This window comes from Lontra canadensis, unplaced genomic scaffold (assembly GCF_010015895.1).
Source record: "Lontra canadensis isolate GAN:19392208 unplaced genomic scaffold, GSC_riverotter_1.0 scaffold60, whole genome shotgun sequence".
NCBI lineage: Eukaryota > Metazoa > Chordata > Mammalia > Carnivora > Mustelidae > Lontra > Lontra canadensis.
In genome coordinates this window covers 872,467-885,360 of record NW_022631054.1, presented here as the reverse complement: position 1 = coordinate 885,360, position 12,894 = coordinate 872,467, and the positions used below count along the sequence as shown (strand labels likewise).

General features: G+C 45.9%; 1 non-coding gene across 1 annotated transcript; it reads right to left on the bottom strand.

The window, feature by feature from the left end:
• Positions 1–12,731: 12,731 nt before the first annotated feature.
• LOC116879452 lies at positions 12,732–12,894 on the bottom strand. Its single transcript, XR_004385029.1, has one exon. It is a non-coding gene; the product is annotated as a U1 spliceosomal RNA (small nuclear RNA).

Genomic DNA, 12,894 nt, shown 5'->3' with positions numbered 1-12,894 from the left:
AGTTTTTTGAAGGAAGGGCTTCCTGATCCATAAATAACAGTGATGTGTGCTCTTGTAGTCAGCCTGTGGTGGCCTCCTGATGCCTCGTGTGGATGGTCGCAGACGTAACGGGTACCAGGGTAGACAGAATTGTCAGTTTTTCCTGGAAGTCCAGCCCAGAGCCCACTTGCTCAGGCTTTCCAATGCTTACAAGCACCTAATTTACTTGTACTGAATCCTTTTCTACTTAAAATAGGTAGAAGGGTTTTGCTTCCTACAACTACGAAATGCTGATAACGGTATTTGGTTCCAAAAATGGCTATAGGCAATACGCCCTCAAAAACGGACCCCTAGATTAGTTATGACTCAGTTGGATTTGAAGGAAATGAGGATAAAATTGCCATTGGGAAGCAGGAGACAAAGACTACTTACATTTACGGTCACTTGAAATGAAATGTCTTTTGGAGAACTTTGGCAGATCAAATGGCTGCCACTATTGATCGTCATGTAAGAAATGAGGGCCTAGATAGGGCGGCTGTGCTAAAGAAGTAAAGGGGCGGGCGCCATCCGACTCTGTTTCAGCTTCGGTCATGGTCTCAGGATCTTGGGATTGAGCCCCACACTGGGTCTGTGCTCAGCTGCAGAGTCTGCTTTGGATTCTCTTTCCCTCTCCCACTGCCCCTCCCTTTCTCTCTCTCTCTCTCTCTCTCTCTCTCACACACACACACACACACACACACGGGTGCACTTGCACACACGTGCTCTCAAATAAGAATTTTTTTTAAGTAAAGGAAAGAAAACCAAAGGCTCAAGCCACGTATGGGAGAGCTCCAGAATTTTTTTTTTTAAGATTTTATTTATTTGACAAAGATTACAAGTAGTCAGAGAGAGAGTAAGAAGCAGAAACAGGCTCCCTGCTGAGCAGAGAGCCCAATGCAGGGCTTGATCCCAGAAGCCTGGGATCATGACCTGAGCCGAAGGCAGAGGCTTTAACCCACTGAGCCACCCAGGCGCCCCCCAGAAGAATTTCATCTCTTGCAACTGCAAGGCTGATGTACACGAAAATCAGAAGGAGATTCTGGGTTATAGAATTACAACATAAGTTAAATTCATAGCCTTATCATGTCCCTTATGTGAAAATCACAGCATTGTTTGGGAGAGAGTGGGACCCTGAAATGAGAAATGGGGACATTTGAATGGATTTGGATAAACTCCAGTGTTCTGAATCCAGATTCCACTTATCTTCTCACCAGCAGAAACAGCCTTTCTTCCCCTCACTGATATGACTGGTCCTTTCTTACTTGGAGACCCTTGGGTACTTGTCTTAAAAGGGAAAGTCAGTACTTATGTCCCACCCACTACCCTATATTGCCACCAGATCTGTAACTAGAGTCTGATCCCAGTACGTTTTTGGAAGCAAACACAAAGTGTGATCTGAGAGACGTCTTACAGAAGAATTGTCAGGTTTTGTTAATTTGAATCAGCAGAAGCCTGGACCTTAAAAGTTTAAATTAGACCAGAAAAAAAGAACATTATTTTCATTTGGGTTGAATTTATTAATATGGAAATTCTAGAGATACTGAATTCAGTATGTTGGCTTTAGCAGCTAAGAGTGTTTCTTAGCTGGTCTGTTAGATGAAGCCTGGACTGAACAGTGGTCTACACTCAAATTGAAATGCCAAACACTCCTCAGTATGGCATTAGAAGATGAACCCAAAAACATGGAGATAAAAATATTGATGCAGATTTATCATATGTGTGACTTACTCATCTAATTTTGTCCTCCAGAATTGCTCAGATGGTGTTTCTTTCCCCAAGGAATTGGAAAGTACACAGATAAGGGGAACACCTTGCCTGGGAAAATGCTGTAGTTTATGTCCTCCATAGGCTGGAAATGAAACTTGGAGATGCTGCTCTTGAAACGGAATCCCTGATATCAGTGGGGATGATGGGATCCTGGAGTGGCAGGGGGAAAAGGGCAGTACCAAGGCAACAGAGCCGGGGTGATGGTCCTATTTGTTTTGCATAACCCAAAGCAAGACTCCACATCTGGCAAAAAAAAAAAAAAGAGACCTGTTTTGAGTCACCAAAATGGAGAGTTATGAACTCACTAAATTCTCAGACCCAAGGTCCTGAATAAAGGGGTGCTTAGTACCCTGGAGGGAGCACCCAACAATATCACCATAACTACAATTGTAAACCTTTTGATTCTCCCTAAAGGAATCTTAAGGCATTTATCCATGTTCCTGTGCTTAGGGAAATGGAAATATCCCGGCCTTTAGGGAATACTTAATGCTAGCAGTAATCCTAAGAAGCCTAAAAGGTCTTTGTGGTCCACTAGTTAGAATAGAGGTTTATGGGGTGTTATGGGTTGAATTGTGTCCTCCAAAATGTACGTGTTGGGAGTCCTAACCCCTAACACCTCAGAACGTGACCTTATTTGGAAATAAGGGCACTGCAGAAGTAATTGCATTAATAGGTCATATTGGGGTAGGATAGGTCCCTAGACTAATATGATTGCCTATATGTAAAAGGATATAAAAGGAAACATTTGGACACAGAGACACAAAAACAGAGAGTGCCATGTGAAGGTGAAGCCAGAGATCAGGACGATGCCACAGAGGCTCAACAAACCACCAGGAACTAGAGGAGAAGCCTAGAACAGATGGTCCCTCATGGCCCCTCAGAAGGAACCAAACCCACCAACACCTTGATTTCAGATTTCTAGCCCAGTCGGTTTGTGGTGTTTAAGCCACCCAGTTTCTGGTACTTGTTATAACATATCTTGCAAACTAATAACATGGGGATCGAGTAATTTAAAAGGAATTTTGGCCCAGATCTATTTCACATATCCATCTTGTTATTTCCCAGTTCCGGTAGGTACAGTTGTAACAGACATGCTTGGCAACTGGCAGAATCTCCACGTTGACCTCTAGAGTTAAAGCTATTGTGGTAAGAAGAACAAAAGAAAGCCCCTGGAACTGTCCTTCCCCAGCAGAATCATAATTCAAAAGCAGAAAGTGCATCCCTGAGGGCATGCTGGATATCCCTGCCCCTGTCAAAGACTGAGAAATTCAGGAGCTGCTTGATCTCTATCTTAGCGACATGTAAAGTATTTGTTTGCCCTGTACAGGACTTGACTCGCAGCTGTTATTTCAGATACAATCTCTTCATGAAGCAGGTCAGCACCTGCCCCAGCACCTCGGACAGTGACCTGGAAGCGGCTTTCTTCTCAAGCACTATGAGCAGGAAACATCACACACAGATGGCTTTCGCCTGCCAAGGTCAACAGTCCATCTCACTGTCCTGCATCTGGGTCATATCACCTCTCGGGCTCTGTTGAAATCTCATCCGTAGGCACTTAAATCATCTCATTTCCCAGAACACCACTCTTCATGTGATAACATCGTGGTTTTGGACCTAATTCAAGTAGCAGGTGTCTAAATGCCTTGGTAAAACACATGTGTTCTAGAGGCTAGGAGATAATCCCTGTGGAGATTAGGGGTCCTTCCACCTCCATGAAGTTTTTAGGAATCCAGAGCAGTAGCCAGGAGCATGGTAGGTTATCTACAGTGAAAGACAAAACTATTGCACTGTTCACTGGCCACCACTGAGAAAAATCCTGAGAATTCAATCTCTTGATATCGGAGGTAACCTACCACATTTGGTTATGCTGTGTTGGATTGCTTACCAAGTAACTCCTACAGCTACTGACTTTGACGGGCCAAGGAAAAGAGAATGGTCACCAGTTGGAATAGGCTGCAATGTAACCCGTTTGGGTTTTCTGACCCAGGAGATCTAGTGGTGTTCAAAGTCCCTGGGCAAATGAGTGTACACATACACATACACTCCCAGCAAACTTCCATAAAAGAACCATAGCACTGGGGGGCGCCTGGGTGGCTCAGTTAAGCAACTGCCTTCAGCTCAGGTCATGATCCTGGAGTCCCGGCATTGAGTCCCACATTGGGCTCCCAGCTTCATGGGGAGTCTTCTCCCTCTGACCTTCTCCCCTCTCATACTTTCTCTTGCTCGCTCTCTCAAATAAATAAATAAATAAATAAATAAATAAATAACACTGAGCCTTAAGATTTTGGAGTAAAGTCATGCTAATTTTGACAATGCCTATTTTTTAAGGTTTTTTTTTTAAGATTTTATTTATTTGACACAGAGAGAGATCACAAGTAGGCAGAGAGCTAGGCAGGGTGGGGGGGAGCAGGCTCCCTGCTGAGCAGAGAACCCAATGTGGGGCTCGATCCTAGGACCCTGAGATCAGGACCTGAGCCGAAGGCAGAGGCTTAAACCCACAGAACTACCCAGACACCCCCAAAGGCAGACACTTAATGACTGAGCCACCCAGGGTCCCCAACCAATGCCTATGCTTTTGAGAAGCTCATGTTGACTTACTCCTGAGCCCTGCTCCATGCTCTGGGGGCACTAACTGCACACTTACTAGCAGATCAGATCCCTCCATCCCTGAGAACACCGGGATTTTCCTCACTGGAAAAGACACACATTCAAAATATGGATTGTTTCCACGAATGTCAAACCTAAAATATTCACAAAGAAACATTAAATTAAATTTCAATTATGAAACTAAAGGCATTTCTCCCCCTTTCCATTACTCTAAATTTGATTGTAAATTTGACTGTGCATTCACTTTGAGAAGCACAGTGGTTAAAAGGATAGACTCCAGAGTCAGAATCCCTTGATAGACATTTCTAACGCCATCATTTTAAGTAGCTTATGACCTTGGGCATATCATTCAACCTCTCTATCTCATTTTCATCATTTGGGACTGTGAGGATTAAGTGAATACATGTAAGAGTGCCTAGCTTGTAGTTAGTGCTATGTATTAGCTAACACCATTTTCATTTACCATCATCCATGAACTTACAAAACCATATTCATCGTGTAGTGTTCCACACACTGCCTCTCATCGGTGAGCTAAGTAATCTAGGGCCAACGCGGCTAAGACCTGTGGCCCCAGAGAACAGTCAAACAGCTTACTGAAGAATACCAGAAAACAATCTCTTGTGAGGTTGAAGTTCCATCCCACAGTATGATTATGCTCTGAAACAGTGACCACTATATGTTCTGCTGCTTGTACCTGCAACTTTGGTCTTTGCTGGTTGAAAAGCCTCAACACCCAGGGGTTCCTGGGTAGCTCAGGCGGTTGAGCATCTGACTGTTGATTTCGGCTCACATCATGATCAGTCTCAGGGTCAGAGGATCGAGCACCCCACGTTGGGCTCCGCACTGGGCGTGGAGCCGGCTTAAGATTCTCTCTCACTCTCCCTCTGCCCCTTCCCTGCTTGTTTTCTGTCTGTCTGTCTGTCTCTCTCTCTCTCTCTCTCCCTCTCTCTCTCTCTGTCTGTCTCAAAAAAAAAAAAAAAAAAAGAAAAGAAAAGAAAAAAAAAAAGAGCCTCAATACCCAGAGGAGAAATACTTCCACCAGCACACACAACAACGAGTCCTTTGGACCAACATTTTCTCTGGTATTATAAGATGTGTTGTTGTTGCTAGCTTGATCGTGTAATCCTTAAGTTGTTGAGGTAGAATTCCGACTCAACTAGGATGAACATTACCCAGAAGTGGATACATGACTAATGAGACTTTGGATATCTCCTTTTAGGGAGCATGTTTAGATCCCTAAAAAGCCAAACTAGCATAGATACGGCAAACTGGCCATCAGCATCTGTCCCAATCTCTTCCTCATACTGCCAAGGCTGAAAAGTTAAACACTCTATTTCCCAGAAACCCTGCGGTTAACATTCTGCACGCAAATTAGGGTCTACAAATTGCATCCATTTATATAAGAGTTGGGAGGAGAAAGTAAAGTCAAGGTCACCTCCCAGCTATATGGTTATTGCTTTGTGTTCCTGGCAACCTTGGGTTACTCTTCAGCAGCATTCTGGGGTGCAGTCATTACTCCATGAGGTTGAAAAGCAGCAGTGATGGGGAGGGGGGAAGGCAGGGAGCAGGGGAAGGCGGGGGGGGGGGGAAGGCAGGGAGGGGAGAAATGCAGGGAGGGGGGGAAGACAGAGTGGGGGAGCGGAGAGCAGGGTTTCTGAGCCTGAGATTGCAGCCACAAGGGGGTGTGTGTGTGTGTGTATGTGTTTTAACCATCCCTTCACCACTTTTTTTAAAGCTTTTATTTATTTATTTGACAGACGGAGATCACAAGTAAGCAGAGAGGCAGGCAGAGAGAGAGGAGGAAGCAGGCTCCCTTGCTGAGCAGAGAGCCCGATGTGGGGCTCGATCCCAGGACCCCGGGATCATAACCCGAGCCGAAGGCAGAGGCTTTAACCCACTGAGCCACCCAGGTGCCCCTCCCTTCACCATTTTAAACTGTACAAGTCAGCAAAAAGTAAACTGTCCAACTCAGTAGATTTTAAATATATTCATAAAATTGTGCAACCATCACTACTATCTAATTCCAAAACATTTCCATCACCCTCATAGGAATCTGTAGTAGTCAGTTCCAATTCCCTCATCTCCCCAGCCCAGCTCTGGCAACCACTAATCTACTTTCTGTCTCTATGACCTTGTCTGCTCTGGACATTCTGGACATTATGAATTGAATAATACAATAGATTACCTTTCGTGTCTGGCCTCTCTCCCTTGACACGAGGTTCACAAGGCCCATCCATGTTGTAGCATGTGTCCAAACATCATTCTTTTTTATGGCTGCATAATACTCCATTGTATTTTGTACAGATATACCATATTTTGTTCACCCATTCATCAATTGATGGACATGTAAATTCTTTCTACTTTTTGGCTATTGTGATCAATGCTGCTATGAATATTGGTGTATGAAATTCTGTTCAAGTCCCGTTTTCAATTCTTTTGGGTCTATATCCAGACGCAGAATTGCTGGATCATATGGAAATTCTATGTTTAATTTTTTTAAAAGATTTTATTTACTTATTTGACAGAGAGAGACACAGCGAGAGAGGGAACACAATCAGAGAGAGTGGGAGAGGGAGAAGGAGGCTTCCCACTGAGCAGGGAGCCCAGTGTGGGGCTGGATCTCAGGACCCTGGGACCATGACCTGAGCCAAAGGCAGACGCTTAACAACTGAGCAACCCAGGCGCCCCTCTATGTTTAATTTTTTGAGGAACCACCATCCTGTTTCCACAGAGGCTATATCATTTTATCCACCAGCAGTACACAAGGGTTCCAGTTTATCCACGTCCCTGCCAGTCCTTGATACTATCTGTCTTTTGGTTGTAGCCATCCCAGTGGGCATGAAGTGGTATGCGGTTACAATTTGAGCTTCTCTAATGACTAATAATGTTGGGCATCTTTTCCCTCACTCCTTGGCTGTTTGTAGGTTTTATTTGAAGAAATACCTATTCAGATCCCTTGCTTATTTTTAAATTGGGTCATTTGTCTTTTGTATCGTTGAGTCAAAATAACTTTTTATATATTCTGGTTAAAATTCCCTTAACTGACATACGACTCACAAATTCTTTCTTCCATTCCGTGGGCTGTCTTTTCCCTTGGTACGTTCTTCAGTGCGAGGATTCTAGGGGTGGCCTCCTGACTCATCACCTTCCTGATTGTGCCAGAGTCAGCAGCTGCTCTGGGGTCTTGTTCTAAGAGTCATTCCGGGAGGTTCCTCCCAGAACCCGCTCCTCCAGCCCTTCAAAACTATTCCTTTTAACATAGGATTTCCTGTATTAAGTCCTTTTCTGCTTGAACTAATTAGGGCAGTTTATGTGTCCTGTGACTGATCCCTGACTGATAAAGAGCACACCTTGAAACCTTCCAGCAAGGATAGGACGTGGCATTTTGCTAGAGCTGATGGGAAACCACGCTATAACAATAATACAATCCTGGAAAGTCAGATTTGGAAGCGTCTTTGAAAATCCACTGGTCCAACCCTTTCATTTGTCAAACGGATAGGGAAATTGAGACGCAATGAGGAAGACACACAAGCCATGAGTGCCCGCAGTTCCCGCAGCTTCTGCCACAGCCAGTGGACCTGAGCTGATCTTGCTCCACGACATCTGTGATCTAGGTCACATAAATCCAGCCCTGCCAACCTTCCTGCAGCTGATTGGACACAGGATTTGGGCCCAAGCCAAATGTCGCCGTGAACAACCTAGATGTGACAGGAACCAACCACGGGTGTGAGACTGCCCGGTATGGGGGACACGAGTGCTAAAGGACACCCAGAGAACATCACCATGTCATTGTCCCTGTTCTCCAGGGACCTCAGGGGCTGCTGTTGTGGCTTCCCTGCCAACCTCACTTCCTCCCTGTCCTTTCCCTCGCCCCCATTACTGAAAGTCAGCTGAGCCTGGCTCTTCCTTGCTCACTTCTTCCTTGGCCACTGGTTTTCTGGGGATCACAGCTAGATTAAAAAAAAAAAAATCAGGCCACAGATGCAGATCTGGAATTCCAGATCTTGTGCTCTTTCAACTTAGACAAGACCGTGCAACATGCGAGTGGGGGCTTCCTGAATGCCGGGGGAGTGGAAGAGGCTGCTGGCTCAGGGGGGTTGAATTCTGAAGGCTGAGTTGTCATCAGAGGGATCCAGCAAGGGCAGGATAACGGCCCCTCATCTTAGCCCTCACTGGAGATGCTGCTTCCCTTTTCTTCTGTGGGTCTGCCTTTGGGAGTGGCTTGAGAAAGAGTTCTAGGTCACCTACCGCTTGGCCATTTCTGAGGCCCCTGCTTTGAGGAAGTTCATTCGTTGTTCACTGTATGTGGACGGGGGCCCTGCTCAGACTCTCTGCTTGGGCATTGAAACTGACACCCAGAGGCAGACCCAGGCCACAGGGTTGGGAAATCACCAAGGTCAAAATGGCACCAGAAACCAAAGATGTGAATGAGGGGAGGATTGGTCTTTCCCTTCTCATAAACCTTTCACTGATGAGAGCAGTGAAAGGAAAACCAGAGAAGGGGGAAGGGGAGCCAGGAGGGAACAAAACCCTGGAAGCCGAGTTGGGGAAGAAGTCCGGGAAGGAAAGCATGGTGAGCTGACGTGTGGAACGGGTCAAGCTGCCTGAGAACTGGGTTTGTCAGATGGTCAGTAATGGCTAACTTCAGACAGAGCAATTTCAGGAGACAGCAGCAGTAGAGAACGAATTTCATTTAGCTGAGGTGTGAATGGACAGGAAGGAGGTAGAGATGGTAGACAATTCTCTCCTAAGAAGGGGAGATATTTTAGGAGAGACTCGTGCATCTTTGGAGTCTCAGGAGGAAACAGGGAGAGAAAGGAAGCGATTTCATGGCTCTCTGCCACTAGAAGCCAGAGAGACAAAATCAGGCGCAGGCAGAGGGGTTGGCTGTGGACACAGAAGGGGCCCCTCCCCTCTCAGCTTGGAGGGACATGAAGACAACCATGAGATTTAGCGTCCTTCCCAAAGGGGCTAATCTTCACTCTGAGAAGATATACAATGCCTACGACAGAACAGATGGCTGATAAATAAATACCAGGACTTCCTCCCCCCGCTCTAGCTGTGCCGCCTCAGTCCTCTGAAGCCACACGTGACGTCATTCGGAGCTGTTCCAAGGCTAAAGAACACAGCCAGAGCTGGAGAAATTCAAGGCAATCCCAAACTTTTCTGGAATTTCAGAGGGTAGAAGGTGCTTTCTCCCAAGGCTCCTAAGCTGGGAAGACGTTAAGTAAGTGTGGATCTTCCACTATTGGGGACACACTTCCTGACACTGAAACCACACAGAGAAAGGCAGAACTGAGAAGTGGAAGGAAAGAGAGACAGGGACACCATGGGAAGACACCAGACAACATCGTTTTAGGGCCTGGATCAAACCATGCCTAAAGCCCCTGAACTTTCCCATACCATAATCCAACAAATACTTACCCTCTCTCAAAAGCCCATTTCTGTTAGGCTTCTGTCACCTGTACCTGAAGGAAGAGGGATGATGAACCCTGACTCACAGAACTGGTAGGATTGAGGTGGAGTACAGACAGTGAGGTTTTCCTCATCCCAGTCCGGGAGGTCAGCATGCCCTGCAATGCCACTGCATTTGAAACTCAGACCCCGTATCTAACACAGGTGGGAGCTTAGGGACTTGGTAGAAATCTGTCACGAGGTTGTGTGTGTCAGCTGTTTTCTCAAGCCTTTCATTTGGAGTCAAAGACACAAATTTTGCAGCCAGAATAATGAATAATAAAAGCTAATATTTCTGAGGCGCCTGGGTGGCTCAGTGGGTTAAAGCCTCTGCCTTCGGCTCAGGTCATAATCCTAGGGTCCTGGGATCGGTCCTGGGATCGAGCGCCGCATCGGGCTCTCTGCTCAGCAGGGAGCATGCTTCCCTCTCTCTTTCTCTCTCTCTCTCTGCCTGCCTCTCTGCCTACTTGTGATCTCTGTCAAATAAATAAATAAAATCTTAAAAAAAAAAAAAAGCTAATATTTCTGAGGCACCCCACCTATGCCAGGCTCTAAGAGCTTTACACAAAAGAATTCACCAAATCTTCCCAGTAACACGAAGAAGTAGGTACCACTGTTACTCTCCCATTTTATGTTTGAGAATCTGAGACACACAACAATTTGCCCAAGGTCACGAAGCTAGACAGGCAAGAGCTACCATTTGAATCCAGGCAGCCTGGCCCCTGCTGGTGCGTGCCCACGGCTTTGCCAAGACAGACTGCCTGTGGCCAGCACCGGCTGATGGTCACATGCTTTGCAGGATTGAAAAAGCCTGTCTCTTCAGGTCAAAGCTAACGTGAGTGGGAACAAAGACAGGAAGGCAGGAAACATAACCCCGCCCAAGCTCTTCCTGCCTTTCCCCAGTAACAGGACAGTTCCCCGAGGTAAAGAGCCTTCCCCTGGAATGGAAGTAAAGAGCCTTCCCCAGGAATGCAGCCTCGTGGTCAGAGCTGACCCCAAGGCAGAAGTGAAGAGGGAGGCCCTGGGCTGAGGACTGGGAGGTCCCGTTGCTGACAGACGCCCCCCCATCCCTCCCCCCATCCCCCCACCCCCATCAAGATTCAGACACCATAGTTCAGGGTTCTTCTGACTTGGTTCTTAGTAGAGTTATCCAAACATGAACACTTAGAAACCTCCCGCATCTTCTAAGGGAGGGGTTTTCCCCCAAGAAACCCAAATCCTGGCACAAGGAAGCCTGCAGTGATCACCCCAGTGCAATGTCTTGGTTCCCAACAATACTAACAGGATGTCTTCAAAATCTTTCTAAGAGGTAGCCACAAAGTTATAAGAATAGGGGAGACCTGGGGCACCTGGGTGGCTCAGTCATTAAGCGCCTGCCTCTGTCTCAGGTCATGATCCCAGGGTCCTGGGATGGAGCCCCACATCTGGCTCTCTGCTCAGTGGGAGCCTGCTTCTCCCTCACCCACTCCCCTGGCTTGTATTCCTTCTCTCTCTTTGTGTCTCTGTCAAATAAATAAAATCTTCAAAAAAAAAAAAAAATAGGGGATTACCGCCCCCCCCCAACAGGGCACAGCCGACAGACTGGCTTCACTCTACCAAGGCAGGGAATCCTTGCTGTTCTTCCCAAGATGCAACACACACCACCGACCATTGGGTACTATTTCGTCTCCCCTCCTTTTCCAGGTAGCAGTGTTTATTTAGAATTACCTTGTGTTTCCTCCAACAGTGCACCAAGGTATCATGTATGCGGCTGATTCACATTATTGTTTATCTATAACAATATCCAATAAACATCTAAACAAAACAAGTGTTTCCCAAACTTCTCAGTCTCAAGATCCCCTTACACTCTGAAAAATTGAAGACCTGAGAAAGCTTTTGATTATATGGGTTACATTACTGATGTTTGCCATATTTGAATTAAAGTTAAGAGTTTTAGGGACCCCTGGGTGGCTTAGTGGGTTAAGGGCCTGCCTTTGGCTCAGGTCATGAACCCAGGGTCGGAGGATCCCTGCTCAGTGGGGAGTCTGCTTCTCCCTCTGCCTACCGCTCCCCCTGCTTGTGCTCTCCCTCTCTCTTTCTAACAAATAGGTAAATAAAAACTTTTTTAAAAACCATAAAAATAGGGGCGCCTGGGTGGCTCAGTGGGTTAAACCTCTGCCTTCGGCTCAGGTCATGATCCCAGGGTCTTGGGATTGAGCCCCACATAGGGCTTTCTGCTCAGTAGGGAGCCTGCTCCCCCCACCCCTCTCCGCCTGCCTCTCTGCCTGCTTGTGCTCTCTCTCTGTCTCAGGTGAAATCTTTAAAAATAATAATAATAATAAATTAAAATTAAAAATAAAATTAAGAGTTTTATTTCTTTTTTAAGATTTTATTTATTTATTTGACAGAGAGATCACAAGCAGGCAGAGAGGCAAGCAGAGAGAGAGGGGAGAAGCAGGCTCCCCGCAGAGCAGAGAGCCTGACGTGGGCTCGATCCCAGGACCCTGAGATCATGACCTGGAGCTGAAAGCAGAGGCTTAACTCACTGAGCCACCCAGGCACCCCCAAATTAAGAGTTTTAAAAATACATTTCTTTATTTAAAAATAAAAATAATGAAACCACTAATGTAACATAAACAACGCCCTTTTCAGTGAAAAATAACTCCAAATCAAAAAATTAGTGGAATGAATGACATTGAGAGTTTTGCAAATCTCTTTAAATGTCTGGTTTCATGAAAGGCAGCTGGACTCCCGTATCTGTTTATTCAATCTGTTGAGATACGTTGTTTTAGTTGAAGTAGCTGAACAAAATACAGCCTCGTACAGATATAAAAATGGAAAAAGGAGGATTATTTTTAAAAGCCTATTCAGATAACTGTGGATATTCCTCTTTTTTTCTTTTTTTTAAGAGAAGAAAACGAACACAGTCCCCACTACCATAAATCATGTAACCAAGTCTCCCATATTTGAGGAAATCTAAAAGGTCAGCAACACCCAGAGGGCAGTGGGTGGGTCTAGAACTGGGAAAAGCACCTGCATGATCATGGTTTTCCCCTGCCGGGTAAGTCT